The sequence below is a fragment of the Penaeus japonicus genome, unplaced genomic scaffold (genome assembly GCF_977035675.1).
Source record: "Penaeus japonicus unplaced genomic scaffold, GWHDUDI00000001_assembly GWHDUDI00000004, whole genome shotgun sequence".
Classification (NCBI taxonomy): Eukaryota; Metazoa; Arthropoda; class Malacostraca; order Decapoda; family Penaeidae; genus Penaeus; species Penaeus japonicus.
The window spans coordinates 3,497,642-3,505,141 of record NW_028234406.1 but is presented as its reverse complement, the minus strand read 5'-3'; the positions used below and the strand labels follow the sequence as shown (position 1 = coordinate 3,505,141).

The 7,500-nt window shown below is 50.7% G+C and overlaps 1 protein-coding gene across 1 annotated transcript in view; it reads left to right on the top strand.

The window, feature by feature from the left end:
- The first annotated feature begins 6,383 nt into the window (after positions 1 to 6,383).
- Positions 6,384 to 7,500, top strand: part of LOC122251367 (uncharacterized) — a 33,623-nt gene continuing 32,506 nt past the window's right edge. The window contains exon 1 of the transcript XR_015190955.1: positions 6,384 to 6,653. The gene's annotated coding sequence lies outside the window, so the exon portion shown is untranslated. The remainder of the gene's footprint in view (positions 6,654 to 7,500) is intronic.

Genomic DNA, 7,500 nt, shown 5'->3' with positions numbered 1-7,500 from the left:
TAAAAATACATACACGTGTTCGAAAAAACAATATATATGTATAATATACATATATATATATATATATATATATATATATATATATATATATATATATTTACATATCTATAAACAATAAAAAAGAAAAAAAGAAAAAACACAGAGAGCAGTAAACACAAAGGCGAAGGAAATTCCAAACAAAATAAGAAAACAATGACAAGTCACGCAAAAGCTAAACAAAAAATAAAACAAAAAAAAATAAAAATACAAAACAAAAAAACACAATAAAACACAAAGACAAAAGAACACAAAGAAACCACCACCACAGCAATAACAACAGACAACGAAAATCAGAGTAATGAACAATGTCTTCTGGGAAAATACCACGTGATCATTATTTATTGTCGTTATTTTATCATTCTCTGCGGGGAGGGAGGGGGAGGGGGTAAAGAAGGTAAGGGGGAGAGGGAGAGGGAGGGAGGGAAAGAGGGAGTAATCAAGTGAACGTCAATTCAATAACTTGTAAGCATTCTCAGCAAGCAGTCAGAATATGCCCGCGGTATAATCTAGAAAGTATGTAGTTTCGGGTTTTCTTAATCAACATCAGCGCACACAATCCAATTTATATGCAAATCCGCACATAGTACGAGCGGGGCTGCCGAGCAACACCAGCCTCGTTGCTCGTGGCCGTTTGAACGTTCAGCGGTGACGGGGGAAGAGGCACGTTGAACGAGCGAAAAGTGATGAAAAGGACGAAACTCAAGCCAGTGTTTCCTCTGTCACTCCGCCCTCCGCCCTCTCCTCCACTCCCGTTCCCCCCCCTCTTGACACCCCTTCTCCTACCCCACTTTTCTCCCTCCCCTCTCGCTTCTTCTCCTCCCCTTCTCCTCCCCAACCCCCACCCCGTCTCTCCTCCCCTCTCCTCTCCTCCCCTCCCTCACTCACTCACTCACTCACTCACTCGCCCTTCCTCCCTCCCTTTCATCATACACGCTTCCTCCCGCTAGCTTCACCGTGAGGTTCGTTGGGGTGGGGAGGGGAGGGGAGGGGAGGAGGGGAGTGGAAGGGAGGAATGTGGGGCAACCTAAACCTATGCCTCTCCCCTCCTCCTCCTTCCCCCTTCCCCCAACCCCTCGCATGGTAATTACCCCCCCCACACCCCCTCCTCATACACACCCTTCCTCCTCACACGGTCTACACCCTCCCTCCCTCCCCCTCCTCCTCCTCCTTCCCTATCACGCACCCTCTCTCCCCCCTCTCTCTCTCTCTCTCTCGCCCCCTCCCCCCCTCTTGCCTCTTCCACCTTACATCCGCTTTATACAAGGTTCACAGCGTATTAATCCACACGGGGTTTCTCAGCCGCATCCACGTACACGGTCACGACACGGTGAGTCGCTGTTCTGCTACGTGCTCTTCCTCCCCATCCCCTGCCCCTTGCCCCTTGCCCCTTGCCCCTGCCCCCTGACATCTAAGTTGGTGGAGGCGAGAGGGAGGGAGGGAGGGAGGGAGGGAGGGAGGGAGTGAGTGAGTCTGTCTGCATGAGGCACAGAGCTCGCTTGCAACACGTTCATTGTCCATTAAAGTTATGTGTTCGCCCATTTCCCCTTTGAAGATGGCTTGTAGTGGCGTCTCAGAGAGTAACCTTTCTGTTGCCTTTAAGGGTGAAAGGTGTGGACAGATGGCTTTGTGTGCAACGGTCACTAGCCGTTTGCAACTGACCTTTGCCGAAGAAAACCCATCGGGCGTCGACATATGGCAATGCAATATCGTGTTCAGCGTTCAGTCAATCCAACGTTCCGTACTTTCGTTTTTTTTTTTTTTTACTCCATTTGAGCTTAGAACCCACAAGCCTCAGTTCAAACCAACGCTAAAAACGTCTAGCTGGTTCATCCCTTCGGTATAAAAACCTCCTTTCTTCCCCCCTTCTCCCCCCCCCCACCTCTTAAACCCAGCTCTTTCCCCACCCCACCCCCTCCCCGCCTCCACCCCTGGGAACCCCCCTGGGAACCCCCCTGGTCACACGCCGTCAGCTGCGCGGGAAATGGGAGACAACGCATGGCTGACAACACCATCCACACACCCCAATGCTGCCTCTCCGCTGTCTCTGTCTCTCTCTCTCTCTCTCTCTCTCTCTCTCACGCTCCACCCTCACCCCACCACGTCCTCCTCCTCCTCCTCTTTCTCCTCTTTCTCCTCCTCCTCCTCCTTTTCCTCCTCTTCCCTCTCCCCCGTCACAAACCGTCTTCTTTCTCTTCTCTTACCTTCCCTCCCTCCCTCCCTCCCTCTCTCCCTCCGCCCCGTCTATCTCCCCTGCCAGCCGGCTCAACCCCCCCTCCCTCCCCTCCCTTCCTCTTCTCCTCCCCGCTCCCCCAATGTCATTAGAACCGCGCGCCCCTCCTCCCCTCCCCCCTCTCTCCCCCCCTTCCTCTCTCCCCAGGCGCCGCTGGCTGCCTCCGCCCTTCCGCTGGGGTTGGGTAAGGGCAGACGCCAGCCAGCCCCGCCAACCCCAGCCAGCAGGGCGGCCGCGCTGCCAACACCACCGCCACCGCCGCCACCACCACAACCTCACGTCCCGCTTCACCTCCGTCCGTCCGGCCTTCGAGATGCTTCGTCCCTATTTCGTGCGCCGTCGCAGTCACGTACGCACGCACGCACGCACGTACACAGAACATGTACACGTGACCACGCACGCACGCACACGCACATGCATACACACATACACTTACACGTATACGCACACACACGCGCGCGCACGCACGCGCACACACGCACACACACATACATACACAAATACAAACACACACACACACACACACCCTCACTCACTACACACACACACACACACACACACACACACACACACACACACACACACACACACACACACACACACACACACACACACACACACACACACACACACACACACACACACACACACACACACACACACACACACACACACACACACACACACACACACACACACACACAGAGGCGCGGGTTTCATTTCCTTCGGTTGACGACGAGTCACTGTCAAAAGAAAACCTCAAAAGGGTTGGGTGATTAGCCGACCGTGAAACCCCTCTCCATCCCCCACCCCCACCCCACCCTCACCCCAACCCCCAACCCCCGGGGGAGGAAACGCCAGCATGAGTCTCGTTGTTGTTATAACGGGTCTCGCCACCCCGCTCGGGTTGTGATAAAACTAACAACTTTGAAACTTGACCAAGATTTCTGACACAGCACGCCGTCGTCTGATGAAACTGCTGCAGTCATAAAAAAAATGAATAAAAAAATTAAGAATAAGAATAAATCACGTTACAAAGCGGCCATGTATTAAACAGGGAGTGCCGGCGTGTATAATTTATGCAACATTACTCAAAATGAATATGCTGTATGCAAGGATTAGCAAGAAGATCCGTAGACGATATGAATGTTTGTTCAGTTATCACCTACATAATACAAAGCCTTCATCACACATCTCGTGTCAGATAAAATGTTTACATGTATAACTAACCTATGTTTTCTGAAACAATAGAAGCGCTGATATTCTATTTTTACACCAACATCGTTTGAATAACTGAAAAGGCTGAACAAATGCGCTACTCCAACATTTTTGAACGCATTAACACCACACTGTAACAATACCACGACCCCCCCTCCCTCCCCAACCCCTGTGCTATGAGGCTAAACATTGTCAACCACTCTGAACAGAAACGAATATTCATAAATAAATAAAAAAGGGCTCTCCATCGCCTGAAACCTTTTGAAAGCTCTCATGAAAGTATAAATCAACATAACTCATACTGGCAGAGCGCTTCCCCCACCCCCCCTCCCCTCGCCCCTCTCTAGAACCCCACTCTTCTCCCCCCCTCCCGCCCCGTCCCCCCTCTCTAGAACCCCATTCTCCTCCCCCCGCCCCGTCCCCCCTCTCTAGAACCCCTCTCCCCTCCCCCCCTCCCTCCCCCATCCCCCGGCAAACACGCACCTTCCACTCTAGAATACATCCAATCCACCCATAGCACACACTGTCAGCTCAGCATGCCAAGCCCTCATTCATAATTTACATTCGCCTCATGTCCATCCGTCTGTGTCGGGTGGAATGATCCGACAGCAGAGGAGAGGCCCAGTCGAGGTGGGTGTATACATACATACACGCATACAGGGTCGGGCTGTATACATAATTCTGTGTATACTTTCCGTGGTGGATTATCAGCCTCCGGCCCTAGGGTGGGGCGAAATTCGTGGATGGTTATTTTAACGGGGCCCGCGCACGCTGTATAATTTGCGTATTTTTGTATTTTATTCATGAAGCACTATGCTGGGAATACGGGGAAATATGAGGGCGGGATTAATTCCTCGCGGACGACAGATTACATTAGCGTTTCATTAAATCCACACGAAACTTCATAACACACTTCTATCGATCCCGTCCTTTTCGCTGATTGGCTGCTTAGGTTGGCTCATGTATGGCTGGTGCGCGATAACACTCCTCTGTCTCGTATACTTTTAATAACTTCGCGGAAGTTGTTTTTAGAATGACGTTGGAAATACCAGCTGGGTTTTCTGACGTCGAGAAAACTACATACGAAACGTCACCTTTAAACGCAGCGCGTTCTTTAGAATAATAAAAAAGAGTGCAAAACGAATGCGAGCAACTTTAATCATTGCGACAGATCTATTAAACATCTGTTTGGTTGGAGCAGAACTCGGGAAAAACAGGTTATCTTATTTCTGCTAGCACCGACAACAGCACTGCCGGTGCTAGCTAGCCTCGCGTCGGGTGCTGACTCACCCTCACCATCCGTGCTACTTGAGTGGGCGCCCCGTATATAATGACGGGTGGATGACTGATGCGTGTCACACACACACACACATACGGTTTTTATTTCTTTCCCCGAGCCCATGCCATTATTGTGAGGGAGCCGGCAGACAGAATGATGACCGTGTTCAGGCGATATAGCCCTCCCCCTCCTCCGTGAAAAATGCCAGAAAATGGTGAAATATACGAGGCCGTCAGGGAACGCCAGCCAGCCAACCATTACGTGGATAAATGGTGAGGCCTGCGGGACCTCGTGCGAGGCTACGAGACAGACGCAGCAGTGCTCGCTTCCCCCCCCTCCCCCCTCCCTCCCCCACCCCCACCCCCGCGCTCAAAGCCTCAAAGCCGTGTGCTCGAACACCAACCACGCCGAGACTTTAGTTCCGTTTGAATTAATTATAATCGAGCACGAGTCAGCCAGCATTCATGAGGCACAATAGGTAAATGCCGCATGGATTTCTGCAGGGGCGGGGGGGAGGGGGGGCAGCTAGATGGGGGATGGATTTACGGTTCTCTCTCTCTCTCTCTTTCTCTCCCATTGGAATACATGTACAGTGCTGGCTAATTTAAATTCCTCCCCACGCCAACATGGAAGCCCGAGTCGGGTGGGGGGTGGGGGGGAGGAGAGCACCTGCAGGGGTCGAGAGCAGCATGGTTGTGGTTGTCGGTGCGGGTGTGGGCGTGTGTGTGTGTGGATGGAAGCGTCGCCGTCCTCATGCTGCAGAAAAACCCACCAAACGGGCTGACAACTTCAACCAGTTGCAATTTCTTTAAGAGCCAGCTGGCTGTTCTAGCTAGAAATGATGGAAATTAAGAAGCACTTCAGATGGGGAGGAATAAATAGATAGACAGACTCGCTTGGTGATGATGAATATAATGTGTGAGATGGTGAGGTATTGAGCGGCAAGAGCAGAACATACATTATGCATTACACTTCAGTTTATCTTCTACATTCAGTGAAGTGTACGTGATAGAACACACCATAACAACACAAATAAATTACGTAAGAAGAAAAATAGGCGCCGCATACGAACTCCGCCGCGGCCATGTAGCTCTTTTTTTCAAAGCACCACCAATTTCCCCGTATTGGGGATATGTATCTATACACCCCAATTAGAATGCGCTTCAGTGTATGCCCTTTGTGTAAACATGCTGAATGTTGGTGAATAGGAACACTGGGGGCCGTTACCATGCCAACCGGGTGTATTTCAGACCATCAATTTTCTTCCCCTGCACCCCCTAGGCTGGTACGTTCCTCACGCTGATTGGTTAGGTGGCGTGGAACGCGACCGCTGATTGGTCAGGTGACTGGAAACTCGCGCGGGGATTGGTCAGGTGGTGATGATAGTGACTGGAGATTGGCTGTGTGTAATGGTGCAGCTGGTTCAAGCTGGGGGAAGGGAGGGAGGGAGGGGGGAGGGGGAGGGAGAAGGGCTGGTTCGTCCATGGGGCTTGGAGGAGGAGGAGGGGGGAGGGCCGGGAGGGGAGGGGAAGGAGGGGTTAGGGGTGGGGGGACATGGGGGCTGGCTGGTCCATGGGGATTGGGGGACGGGGGGGGGTTATACAGCGAACCCGGGAACCTTCTTCAACCTACCCATGGCCTGTAGACCTGGACTTGCCGCAACACAGTATACACTATCTTCTGTTGTCGCCACTGTACCGCGTGCTACAGGCGATCCTTGCAGTGTGTGACGTCATTCATTATACGATAGTGAAGGATAGTGAGACGTGGGGGTCGAGTTGCCAGTGGCTGATTTTTTTTTTTGAAGCTGTCAACTCGTTCGCCATCTGCGACGCCATCTTCCGTACCGACCGCGTTCTAATGGGTGCTAGAAACCAGCTGTAGATGGTTAGTGATGGTTTGTTTACCGTTAAATAGTCGATAGTTTCAGCTGGATGGACTTGGTTCACGGAAACAGAAATGTACGTTTCCTTTTTGATGGTGAAATATGGTGAAGTGTGTTTGTTAAGTGACGGTTGATGTATTATTGAAGATTTGAAAAGTGATGTGAGGAATTTTGACGGTTAGTGAGTGTGTGTGTGTGTGTGTGTGTGTGTGTGTGTGTGTGTGTGTGTGTGTGTGTGTGTGTGTGTGTGTGTGTGTGTGTGTGTTTATGTGATTGTGTGTGTGTTTATGTGATTGTGTGTGTGTTTGTTTGTGTATTTGTTTACGTGCACGTTTGATTGCATTTATATGTGCACGTTTAAACATGTGTAATCGTGTAGACCTGTATACACACACACATGCTAAAGCGTGTCAGTAAACATTCCCGAAAATGAAAATGTTCGGTGAATAAGGGAGTGTATCTAGTGAGTGAGGGAGAGTGTGTGTGTGTGTCTACAGTGACTCACCGCTCGACGCTCACCATCACTGAATCGGCGATTGCAAAGCTTATCATGGTGGTTCAGTGAAGGGGGAAGAGGGAGGGGAGGGGTGGGGGGGGATTCCCAGAGAACCGTGGTCGGGTTTGCACGTTCCATACATAATTGATGTGTTGAAACTCTACGGGCGCAGGAAGTGATGTTATCTGACAAAACGTAAAACATTTATCGATAAATACGAGTTGACTGTTGTTTTGTTTTTTTCCCCGACCCGGATTACTAATAGTGATTATGTGGCTTTATGGTGTCACTAGCTGACGGATATAGTGAGTGAAGTCGTATATCCCCGGCCGTGTAATTAGGAAAACTTGACT